Consider the following 13476-nt stretch of genomic DNA (forward strand, 5'->3'; position numbering starts at 1 on the left):
CCTGTGTGGAGCTGGCCGTGTTCTGAGTTTACTCTGAAACCAGTTCACTTTTGGTGAACCTCCACAGGGCTTCAAACACTGATGGCTCATTAGTCAGAAAAGACAGGAATGGAACTGTTGTTTTCTTGACTAAGCCAAGCACATTCACATACTCTGTGTTTTGTTCACCAAGAGCCTGTCTTCAGGCCAGGACAGGAATTCTCAGCAGGGCCACTGCAGAGGCCAGTCAGGAGCCTCTTATCTGTTACACATAGCAGCCAGATTGATCTTTCTAGATTGGATACAAATACGAATATGTCTCTTCCCTCCTTAACATGCTTTACAAGCTTGGTTTTGCTTTTATCAGAAAAGTCCTGGCTTTTAAGAGAATGATCAGATTTCTGTCTCAAGTTTGTAAGGCCATATGCGCCCTGGCCAAGCCTCTCTTACCCCATTCATTTTGTACCTTGTACCCTGGGCAGCCAGTGTTCTGGTCACACAGCCCAGAACTGTTTCCTGCCTCTGGAAAATGTGATGCTCCTTCTTCCCCCAGACCGTAGATGCAAGGCATCCTCCTCCCCAACTCTCTCCCCTTTGGTCTGTCCTAACCAGTTCTTTCCCATCCTTCAGAACTCAGTTTAAAGAGCTCAGCCTTCTAATGATCTTAGAATAGATCAACACCCCCTTTTCCGTAACTTTTAATATTATATACTACTACTTTGTAGCATTGGTCATATCACAACTGTAATTAAATTATTAATTTTGTTACTGACACTTCATTGTCTTCCAACCCAGATAGAATGTAAGCTCTGTGTAGGCACCTGGAACAGGGCCATGAACATGAGGGCTTTGTAACAAATGCATTCAGACACGTGCAAACAAACACACGTATGTATTTTATAAAGAGATTCTTTAGAGGTCTCATAATTGATTGCTTAGTGTTTGAGGTGGGGCAGGGTAACACAGCCTAGACATGTAGCAACAGATGACTGTTTTTTGAAAGCCTGAATGTTTTTCATTACTTCTCAACTTTGTATCATTTCTAGTTACAAAGACAGGATTTTGTTGAGCACTATAGACCAAAATGCACATTAAACTGTGCATTCCACTTCTAAGAACTAATGATGAAAAATTACATAGTATATTCAGCCAAAGCAGATTTGGAGCTTTAAAGTGATTACTTACAGCCATTTTTAACAATTGCCTGTTTCCTAGGATTCAGATGCTGAGATACCTTCATATCTGCATCCTTTTTTATAACAAAAGTTAGTCTTTGGTAAGAATTATGGATCTAGACATGGAGTGTTCTTGCCTATATAACTGGGGTCATACAACTTTCGGGGCTCAGATGGGTTTTGGGAAGACATATGCTAACCTACTGAAAAGGCATTTTCTCCAGGATGTCTTCGCCACTTCACATTCTTCCAATCTTTCTCGAACCAATAGGCAGGTGTTTTTTCCCCTTCCTTTATTCTTTTTCTTTTTTATTATGGTCTTAAGTACTCATTGGAGCCACAGATTAAAAATAAGTAGTATGTCTTCTTGGGACTATTCTGTTGACAACAAATCATTGGAAGTTTTCCCCTCTAGTTGTTACAAAGAACCTCTGAAAAAGATACCTCTTTATTAGATAAAACTATTTTTTTGTGTGTTATATGTCTTAGGGGGCCATTGTAGTTCAATTTTAGAGCAACCATTAGGTCTTGTTAGAGCCTCAAGCCAGCTTGTTGCAAGGTTTTGAGTGGTAATAATTATGCTGCAGTAGCTTTTTGTAAAAAATAATTTTTTTTCTTCAAGATATATCTATACCTTTTCTGTTTTTACTTCTAACATGTGACATTCTCTTAACATCTTTATTAATGGCTTCTTAAAGCTTTTAATAAGCCTCTTATTTTGGAATAATTTTAGATTTCCATAAAAGTTGCAAAGAGATGACAAAAAGTACTTGTATACTCTTGACTCAGTTTTACACTTTTAACATTTTTAATTACATGATACATTTTCAAAAATGAAGAAATTAACATGGATAAATTAACTAAACTCAAGACTTTATTAGGATTTTACCTGTTTTTCCACTAATGTCCTTTGTTTTAGGATCCAATTCAGGATACCACTGTGCATTTGGTCTCCATGTTTTCAACATAAACACACACAAAAAAATGAGATGGAGATTAACCAAAAGACTGATTTGAGATGTCATGGAATATGTCACTAATGAGAAGAACCAGGACCATAAATCTCATATATTTCAAATACATTACTGAGGCCAGTGTTATCTCATTGCCGTGTCCTGTGTCTAGCACTGAAAACGTTCTTCTTTGGAGGTAGATAAATCTTGGCTTATTCGTATCCATCTCTCACGCTCATGGAGACACTGAAGTTGGTATTTATTAATATACTATTAGCATTCAGTCTTTAAAGAATCAAGAATAGAAATAAGACAATCATTAAGAATAATTATATAATCTGTAGTTTCATTGCTGTGTTTTTAACTATGAGGAAATCATTTGAGGACTTTTAGAAGATCTTAATTTTAGGATAGCTAAGAATGGTGTATTTTATGAGGATTATTACATTTCTATGGTTTTGTAATAATTTGCTACTAGTAAATGTGGCATAACTTTTTTTTAATTAGAAATCTGTGGGCTGAAATATAATCCCCTTGCCTTTTAGGTACAGAGATTCAACTTGTAATTATCCAATTCTTAAAAAAACAATTGAACTTTCCCTACATTGTAAAATACTTGGGAAATTTTTCTAAAATATATTAAAATCTGATTAAAACTTGCTTAAAACTACTTAACAAGTGTTGAGGAAGTACTTTCAGATTAAAGAATGTTTTATAGCAGGTAGTGAGCATATAATAGTGTTATTTTCTTCCTTAACTGAGTGCAGAAATTTTACGAGCTCTGGTGTTGACGTTTATTTGGGGACTGTTAGATCAAAATATATTGGCAACATACTCATCTTTTTAGTCATTTAGAGGTCAGTCACTTATTTCAAGAAACTGCCATGTAACTTGTTTGTTCGTATTTTAGAATGTACATTATATAGTGATTGCTGTAAACCAATATGTACTCCTTCTATTGGATATACACATGGAAATTATAGATAAATAAGGGAACTGATGTGAACAAAAAATGATGTTGGTGAGAATAGTGATTAATAATACTTCATTTCTATCAGCAGCATCCACATTACTGTTTGATCATTTACACAACTTACATATCACCTTGGGTTTGTTAGGCCTCTGCAATGATTTTACTGCCTTTTCTTTCTGGAAATTATTTAACCAAGGGCAGGCATGCATAATTGAAATGACATCAGGGTTGGAGTCAGAACTTGTTTCTAATCATGGAGCTATTACTGTGGCCTTTGGTATTTTACTTGCTCCCATGAGGTGTCAGTCGCCCCATCTGCGAAATGAAAAGTGTAGACTAAGGACCTATAAGGAATGTGTTGGATTTACAGATGGATGGGTTTTTAATCCTTTCTTTCACAGTTGTGTACAGAGGCTAGTCAGTGTCTGTCAGGCTGTGGGATGATCCGGGCCAAATCATGAGTTTCTATAATAATCCTTGGATCTCAATGATTATCATGGGAGCAGAGGTCTAGACCAGAAGTGTCAAGTTCAAATGCTTCAAGTGATCTGTCAGATAGAGACCTGAATGAAAAAGGAGGATGTAGGGCCCTGATGACCCTGAGAGCCCATTCTCTTTCTAATGGTGCAGCTGTCACTCAGCTCCCAGGGACTGCAGCCCAGAGGCATGCCGGATCTGATCTATCAAAGGATGCCACATAAAAGTTGGTTTACATGAACTCTCACAATTTTCAAATATTAACTAATTAAATTTAAAGAAACTCACTCTGGACTAAATTAAATATGTTGTAGGCTGGAACTCATTTGTTGGATGCCAGTTTGTGATTTCTGATCTATTTCAGTGGGCTTCAAGCATTTTTGCCCATTATAACAGAAAGCAATGTCTTTCTCATCATAACCTAGTATACACACATATGTGTGTGTATGTACGTGCTTGTGTTACATGCACTGAAACAAAAATTTCCTGAAACAGTGTATGTGCTCTAATTATGTTTTTTTATTTTGCTATATAGTATGTTCCTAATCTATTCTATATTTTATATTTCATTTCTCAAAAAAAGTAGTCACACACTCAGTAAGTCATTTGCATGATTCATCAATGGGTTGATTTCCTATTCATTCCTCCTTTGAAAAATCTAGATGGTAATATTCTCGATACTTGAATGTGATTTTTCCACCTAGAGATCAAAAATCTGACATACCTCAGAGGTGATTTCCTCAGCTTGATATCTTAAGTAACATTCCATAAGCAATGTGAATTTATTGCTAACTGGGGATTTGAGATTTCCATGTAGCCCAAGTAATCAGTATAGTGGGAAATAATAGTATCTCCAAGAAGGAGCCGAGGCTGATTGCAAAGGTAGGAGAAAAGGAACAGAGATATGCTACTTAGGAATCTAAAATTGAACATCAGATGTCTTTTTGGTAAATAAGGTTATTTTCTTCCTTTTAATTACCTACAGATATTGTTTCTTCATGCTTGTTCACATGCACATGGCTGTGTGCGTAAGTGTCCTTGTCTATGCCAAATGTTTTAGTTGTTTTCTGGCAAATCAAAGTAGATTTCTTTAGGTAATAAATATACGTGACTTTATGTATTGGATTCTGTCTGTGTGCTTCATATTTTTGTTAGGCACGTCATTTGGAACTAATCAATGTTCTCTATGTAATGTGAAGTTCATTGGCAAGGTTTCTTTCAGCTCTAACATTTTATAATTTTATAGTTGACGTCATATATGGTGGTGACTTTCATATTATAAAAAAGAAGGCTGCAAAACTTCACTTTACACTTTTATCCTTCTTGGAATGGGGCTAATTTTTAGGAGAAAATATTGGCAAAAGAAATCATTAAACATATACAAAAATAAGATGGTATTTAGCGCTTTCCAAACTAAATTATTTAAAAAGTACTGCCTGGAATATTTTATACTTTTTATTGATATCTGTGGAGGAATATCCTAAAACTGTATATTTGGTTAATGCATTATTGATGTCATGTTGTACTCTTCTTAATGAATCATTTACATCATTAAAAATAAAATTAAAAAAAAAGACATTTGGTACCTACAGATTTGATTATTTTTAGACCTCCTTACAAATGCATTTGTTCTTCAATTCCCAAACTAAGGTTGAACATATCATTCTTCAACAGCTTGAAAAGTAGATGTGTTCTTGCCAATTTCTTTTTAGGTGATTTAGAATACACCTGGTGACTCCATTTTCTATTGACTTTGACAGTGTAGTTAGATGACCATACAGCCTTCTACTGTTGAAGTAAACATATACCAGCATTGACTGGGCACTCATCATGCAAAGTGATTTTCATACATTATTAATTCTCAGAGCGCTTACATGGGGATATTTTTATCATTTCCATTTTATGAGTGAGGACACTGGAGTGAATAACAATGTTGCTCAGTTAGTGGCAAGAGCTTGTGTTCTTAACCACAGTGCTGCTCTTTCTCCATATTTAGCTTAACAAAGATTTACTTGCAACTTGCCAATAATTAAATCACCACACTCCCTAGAATATAGAGAGAATGCTTATACCTAGACACATGATTAATATTTATTCAGAATGCCTGTTGGGTTGTGAAAATCCTGAATTTTTTTATATAGATTAAATGATAGTTGTTGATCAGACCCCCTACCGCCATTCAAAGTTTCTCTCCAGTGGCTCAACAGGCCCTTAAAGTTTGCTTGGCACGGCAGGAACCAACAGCAGCTGGCCCCAGTGCTCAAGCCCACGATGTTTCTGATTGATCGGTTTGATCAACTGATTGCTAAACAGTTTGAAATCATCCCTGCATATCAGTGTTTAATTTGAGGAGACAGGTGCAATGATTTGTCAACTAACACTGCCTGATCTGCTGAACTGGAAGCACACAGTGGGGAGGTGACCAGGGATTCAGCTAGAGATTTCCTCTCTGCTCCTGGGAGAGTTAAGAGTTAACATTGAATCTAATGAAAGGGCTTTGACAAATTCTAAAAAGCTCAAACCATTATCTGTTTCTAAGGCTGACAAAATACTTCCAGATCCTTGGATCCTTACGTATTCCTGGGAAAGTTCCCCAAAAAGGGGGAATGGCACTATGTAGACCTTGGGATATAATTTTTGTTGCCAAGTGAGGCAGGAAACAGAAGGATACATCACCAAATCCCATCCGCCATGACCTACCTAGGCAGGGTGGCTGAGTTTTTAAACTTGGAGGCTCCATTGGCCTGCCCTGAGAGGAAAAATAAAAGAGCTGGTGACTCTTCCCTCTGTCCTTTTCCTCCTTAGATCCTTAATTGTTATTCTTAGACCTGTGTTTTTCTCGGAAAGCACAGCATCTTCATTATGATGCAATTTTCATTTCTTACAATGTTAATTATCTTTCAGCATTATCTACAAGAACATAATTGATAACAAAATTCAGTTTTTATTATCTGTCACAGGATGTTAAAAGAACAGGATGTCAGTCACTGAAGTGAGCAAAGTGCTCACTTATTTGAAATTACTTAAAATTTTCTGTACCAAGTATTAAATCCCTTCATACTGAGACTTGCAGATATTCAAAGGAAAGTGAGGATCTCTGAGTCTCTATGGATATAATATATACTTATTTCTCCAAAAATTAATTAAAATGAACAATGACCCTACCAATTTTTATAAAAGTATGTACCCAGACAGGCAGTAGGTGAGAAATATTATTTATTTTAATTTTCATAGGATCTTACTTCAGCATTATGACAAAAATGCTGTGTAATGAAAATAAAAACACCAAACTTTTTGGTAAATAAATATAATAAATTGCACATTCATGATGAATCTCCTCAGCTTCTGTGTACTGATAATATAGTGCTAAGTATAAAGAGTTACTGAGGAAAGTAAAGTATATTTTTCAAGCTAAGAAGTTTAATTTCAAAGGAAAAAAATGCAAAATGTATGACCCTATTTCCAAATATTGTAGCTAGACCATGCGTGATTGATGTTGCCATTTACTTTGTTTCCTAGCTGTACCTACTTCTAAGTAACGAACTATAAATGTATTAGCTTTCTTTGTATTCAGCACTGCTTACCTCAGCACATGTAGACAATCTTTTTCAGATGTAGATACATCAATGTTTTGTATTCATTTGATTACTTTAAGTTACTATTGCAAAATTCTTTCCTTAAAGCTCCGGCAGCCTTCAGGTACAGCTCTCTAAACAAATGTTTTAGTCAATAATAAACAGAAAAATGTTTAAAAATATTGTGAACTTTTTATTACTGGTTAAAAGAAAATGCTTTACTTTAGTTGAATCAGGATTATTTTAAAGAAAAATTGGGATGTATATGGAAAATAGCAGGTCAGTCATTTTAGGCTGCCTGTTTTCTCTGGTTGACATAGTAACTTCAGTGTTTTAAGGGTCAAATGTTATAATTAACACTCAACTTTTGTGCTTGCTCATTTGTTGTTGTCCTGGAACTATCTTTTTTATTTTATTTTTTAATTCACAAATAATAATTTTACATATTCATGAGGTACAGAGTGATATTTTACATATAATGTATAATGATCTGGTCAGGATGATTGGCATATTCATCATCTCAAACATTTATCATTTCTTTGTGTTGGGAACATTCAATAGCCTCCTTTTAGCTATTTGAAACTCTATACTATATTATCATTAACTACAGTCATCCCTCAGTGGTATAGAACACTAGAACTTATTCCTCCTATCTAGCTGTAATTAGTATTCTTTAACGAATCTTTCCCAATCCTCCCTTTTCCCCTACCCTTCCCGGCTGCTATGTCCTCTATTCTACTTTGTACTTCTATGAACTCAGTGGTGTTTAGCTTCCACATATGAGTGGTAGCATGCAGTGCTTAACTTTCTCTTTCTGGCCATACCTCCCTGAACACACCTGATCTCATCTGGAATTATCTTTTATCAGTGGAGCTGGAAATAAATTAGGACTTGACACGTGTTATCTTTTTGTGGATTTACTGTATTGTAACATGGGGTGGTATCTGACTTGCCACTGACCAAGAGGTGACTAAGGAATTAGGGAATAAACATGCTGTAAACCACTGCATGACTGCCATGCTCTCTGCTTTTGGTTAGATTCCACAAATTAAATTTTGATTCACTGAACTGAGTTTAAATGCACTGATAGCTGACTACTGAAAATGTTCAGGCTTGGTGTGAAAACAAACTAGCCCCTCTTTCTGTGTCTTCTGTCTCTCTCTCACATACACACACGCCCACACACATACACTCATAAATATATTTGTTTCTTTTTCTATAATAAAGCCAAATTACCATTCTAGAAGAGCATATTAACCTATTTTTCTAAAACCTCCAAATTGCCTAACCTTGCATGTTTTTCTATTTTTATTCTTTAAAAGATGAACTTATTAAACTAATCTTTCTAAAACATACAGTCCAACATGCCCTTCCACTGTTAAGAATTGGAAGTGACTATCTGTGTTCTACCTCATCAACTGAAGTCTCAGGCTGGGCTGTAAGACCCCTCTTCATCTCTTGTCTTTCTACTTATGGAAACATTCTCACTAGTTTTCACCCAATGCAGGACCCGGGTGGGCCTCATTTCCTTCCTTCAGGATATCTTATGCTTTCCCTTTTTCTCTAGCCAGAAACCACCTCCTCTTCTGCTTTAGTCCACGTCTTGTGTATTTTTTGCCCAGCACGGTGTCCCACATCCCTTCTCCACTGTGAGTCCTTGTCTGACTAGCATGGCATTCAGTGAGCTCTCTCTCTATGACCCTCGTATTAACGCTGCCACATTTTCACCTCTTCAAATGGCTATGAACATGTTAGTGCATTAACTAGATTATGAACTTTGTGAGAGAAGGAACCATTATTTATATTTCTTTGTACTTCTGTGGCATCTCATGTGTATGAAGATTCTAAACACATACTTTTTGATTCTTTAAAATATCCATTTGTATTGCTGGTATTGAGAAAAATGGCCTATATTGGTAATGGTCTAGGAGCCAAGGCATGTCGTGGCTAAAGTAGATAAGGTTAAACATTGTCTCAATTAAAGTTAACTTTCAAATCCAGTAAACTTTATTGTATTCCATGGCTACAGATTTGTCTCACCCTAACTCTAGGTTATTAATTTGCAAATTAATTCTCAACAAATGCTTGCACTATGCACAAAAATGTTGCTAGTCACCTAAGGATACAATGTGTAAAAATAATCAAGTCTCTGCCCCCCTGGAGTTTATATTCTACCCTGAGGGACTAAAATTATATAATGTCTCACAGAAATGTACAATTGCACTCTCACAAGCACTGTAAAATTGTAAAGGATGGCTAAGGCGATTTGGCCTGGTTGGGAAAATCAGAGCAAACTTTCCTAGAAGAAATTGAAGAAAGGATCAAAATTAACTAAATGACCAGAAGAGGTATGTCTGTGCTAGGCAGAGAGAATAGCATTCATAGAAATGTTATTAGGAAAATGAGATCTTGCACAGGATCTTGCACAGCACTTATTTGTCATTCATCTAGAAAGGCATCTTTAAGCACACTTTCCCCCATTCCTGTTTACTAACAGACTTAAATGTGAAGTTCCAGACATCACAAAATGTTTTGAAAAATAATGGGCTTGGACACAGAGTTTGAATAGCTTGTCTTAGTTTTTCTATGAGGTAAAGTAGAAGAGAAATTATTTGACTGTAGGGAAAATGAAAAAGACTGGAGAAGTGACAAGTTGAGGGTTAGATAATTTTACATGCACAAGGTGGAGGGAGTTCAGAGGTTTGGTGTTGGATAACTGAAGGTGAAATAAAGTTTTAGAAAGTAACTATACTCACCTTCTATTCTGATGAGAGAAAGAATGTTTCCACTGCCTCTTGTGTTGATTAAGATTGGTAGGAGTGAGTGGACCTCAACACACACAGCAAACGAGGGATTTGAAAATGCATCCTCTCTGAGTCAGACAGGCTTGAATTTGAATCCTGGTGCTGGTGATTTATCCAGTTGAAAATAGAAACGGTATTAAGAGGATTAATTGAGTTAATATTTGTGTAAGCACCCAGCATAATACTTTGAACATAGACACTTCTGCCATTATTTTTGCACTTTCTCTCTCTCTCTCCTTAAACCCTCATCCCTTTCTTTCTTATTGTTAACACACTTTAAAATGCAACATGGCCTAAAGCAGCGAAAGACAGGATATTGGCAGATGTCCTGATTATTTCAGTACCTTCATTGCTCCTTACCAGCCCTAATGCTGATTCCTCTTTTTTTCCTCTCAGGTTTGTTAAGTATACTTGACAAGTGAAAATTGTGTATATTGAAGGTGTGCAATGTGATGTCTCAATATATGTGTACACTGTGAAATGATTGCCACAATGAAGCCAGTTAACATATGCATCACCTCACATAGTTAGCTTTTATGTGTGTGCTGAGAATACGGAAAATCTACTCTCTTAACAAACTTGAAGTGTACAATTTATTTTTATTATTAACTGTAGTCACTATGCTGTGTATTAGTGCTCCAGAGCTCATGTACCCTTTGACTAACATCTCCCCATTTTCCCTCCCCCCGACTGCCAGTAACTACCCTTTTACTCTGTTTCTATGAGTTCAACTTTGTTAGATTCCACATATAAATTAGATCATGTAGATTTTGTCTTTCCGTATCTGGCTTATTTCACAGAACATAATGTCCTGCAGGTTCATCCATGTTTCTTCATTTTAAAGAATGAAAATTTAACTTTTAGAGTCAGACAAACTTGGGTTAAAATGCTGACTCTTTCAGTAACTAGCTTTGATACTGTTAGCCAGCTACTTAATTTAACTTTCAGCTTCAACCTCTATCAAATATGGATAATAAGAATCCCCTCATCAAGTTGCTCTCTTAGCATAGTGCCTGGCATATAATCAATACGTGATAAATGCAGGTTAGTTTATTCTGTAATCAAACTTCAAGTTAAGCTTTATCAAATGTCACTGTGTGTTAAATTTTAGTTTTCTACCAACTGTCAATGATTCCTTTGATCAGTGGTTTTAAGACCAGGGCATTCATCTAAGTGTAGGACATGATAAACATATAAGAGAGATTGCTGTTGATGCAGAGCTCATGTTAGTGCCAGGGTGTGGTACAAAACGTCAGCTGCACTGGAAGGATTGCTCGGCTCCCCAGAGGGAAGAGACAAGTGGATTCTCTGACTTGGTAGAACCCGTTCTCTTGCTGTGCCCCATCATGTCTTATGCACTTAATAAGTGTTCACTATTTGATTGGATGGATGCATATTTTCACCAGGAGTTTAGCTCAGGATGTGCAAAGCATCTTATAGATTTACTTTTTCATTTGAGACCAGAAAATAACTTCCTTGCTGATGATGCCATAAACAAAAATGAGTCTTAGCCGTCCTCTCACATCCCAAGTCACAAACCTTTATGGTATTTGGGAACAAATGAAAGTGGCATGTAACTTTCATAGTTGTGGCAAGGTATACAATAAGTGGACTATTCTGATAAGACTTCAGGTGAGCCTCTGAAGTTTATACTGATTAGAAATTCAATTTGTGTCTTTCAAAACTCCGATGGCATTTTACGGACATGGTTGGAGATATATTGCCAGTGGGAAACGCTTCTTTCAGTCTCATTATATTGCCTCAAGTGATTGCGCTGGGAACTAGAAGCTTGAATCTTTGTTATTGATATTCACTGGGCTTACGGTAACTATGACCTATGAAATAGAACAAATATAAATGGAGTCAAAACAACAAGGTATACATATTATTTTGGGCAGTGGTATTGACATTCGTAATATAGCTAAAGTCATATAGAAATTGTAAGACAGTGAAACATAATATTTATTTTTTATCATTCAAAACCCATGCTATTTATATCATTTTAAGATAAACTTGAAAATAAAAATGTTTTCTGATATTATATGGATTATTCCTAGCTTGTTCTGGAAAACTGATGCAGATTTTTGTTTTTAGCCAAAAATAGTTTAAAAAAATTATTGTCATTCAAAAACTAATATTTTTTATATATAAACTAAACCATATTTCTTGATTTTGGATGATCCTTGTGGAAATAAAACATGTACATTTTTTATCAACTTTCTCAACTTGGACACATTATACCTATAGTAATGAAAATTGTGCAGAAGACATCTTTGATAACATCATGGTCTTTATTTCTATAGTATGTCATGCCTTAAGGAGTTCTTGAACACTGATTACCTATTGATTTTTAGAGTTATCCTCTGCATGTTGCTAGTGACAGAAAGATTAGAATTCCAATGAGGAGACCTGAGTTCTCAGTTTACCTGTGAAACTAACCAGTTTCATGATCTTGACTAAATCTTTTCAGACCTGTGGGATTGCATAGTTGAGAGAGTAGACTTGGAAAATTCTGAATTCAGACTACTTTTCTTGTTTTATAGATGGTCCAGAGATTTTAACTAACTGTCCAAGACAAACTTTTGTAGGTGAGAAACCTAAAAATGTAATCTTGGTTTTCTAACCTTAGTTTCAGTGCTATTTCCACAACACACAGATACCACAAGGAGTGAAGATCACAGATTACTAAGTGATAAATCATTTTATTCCCTTTATTGAAAATAAAATATCATGAGAAGTATATACATATTATATTTTTGCAAAATTCTGCATAGATTTGTTATTAAACCATGGTTTGAGGACATCAAAAAGAGCAGTAGTGACCAGAATATAGTGTTGATTTCCTAAGAACCAATCTTATCAAACTCATTTAATGTTTTGGTAGGATGACAAAATGGAAATGGTAAATTAGGAACTACTTCCTCTGTACCTTAATTTGATTTTAGTGAGGCATTTTGCAGAGTGTCTCATGATGTTTTTGTTACACAGAAGGGATTCCTCCAAGTTCAAGAAAGAAGAGTTTCTTTGGATTATTGTGCACAGATTATCAAGCACATAATCACTCTAAATAATAATGCATGCAAGCCTGAATTTTAGAAGCTTCTTGATTTTGTTGTGGAAGTGCTTTCTTTTTCATTTTTAAAAAATGATTTTCAAGGTGAATATCCTTATTTTCTAGGTAAATTGTCTTCACAAGGTATTTGTAAGATCATTTGATCATCATAATCTTTTTTCATCACATTCTTGCAGAGGGATTTTAAGACCCAATCCACAGGAACTGGTAAATTCATTTCTAAGAACTGGAAATATCTTACTATGTTTCAAGGCAATATGCCATCAGTTTCTAACATGTACAGACGTAACCACTGTCTTTCATTTCTGCAATACTTCTGATTAGTGTGTTTTATTTTTCCCAGTTCTTTATACCACAGTCAAAACTCATGCTTGAAAAAATGCTCTCAATGACATTATAACTTGGTATAATAATTAACAATGAAACAACCACACTCAGCTCATATCACTTAGTAATAGTCTTTCTTT

General features: G+C 35.4%; 1 protein-coding gene across 4 annotated transcripts in view; it reads left to right on the forward strand.

Moving 5' to 3' along the window:
• PRR16 (proline rich 16) overlaps window positions 1-13476 on the forward strand; it is a 193726-nt gene that overhangs the window by 70277 nt on the left and 109973 nt on the right. The window lies entirely within an intron of this gene.

Source organism: Lemur catta, chromosome 12 (genome assembly GCF_020740605.2).
Source record: "Lemur catta isolate mLemCat1 chromosome 12, mLemCat1.pri, whole genome shotgun sequence".
NCBI classification, from domain to species: Eukaryota; Metazoa; Chordata; class Mammalia; order Primates; family Lemuridae; genus Lemur; species Lemur catta.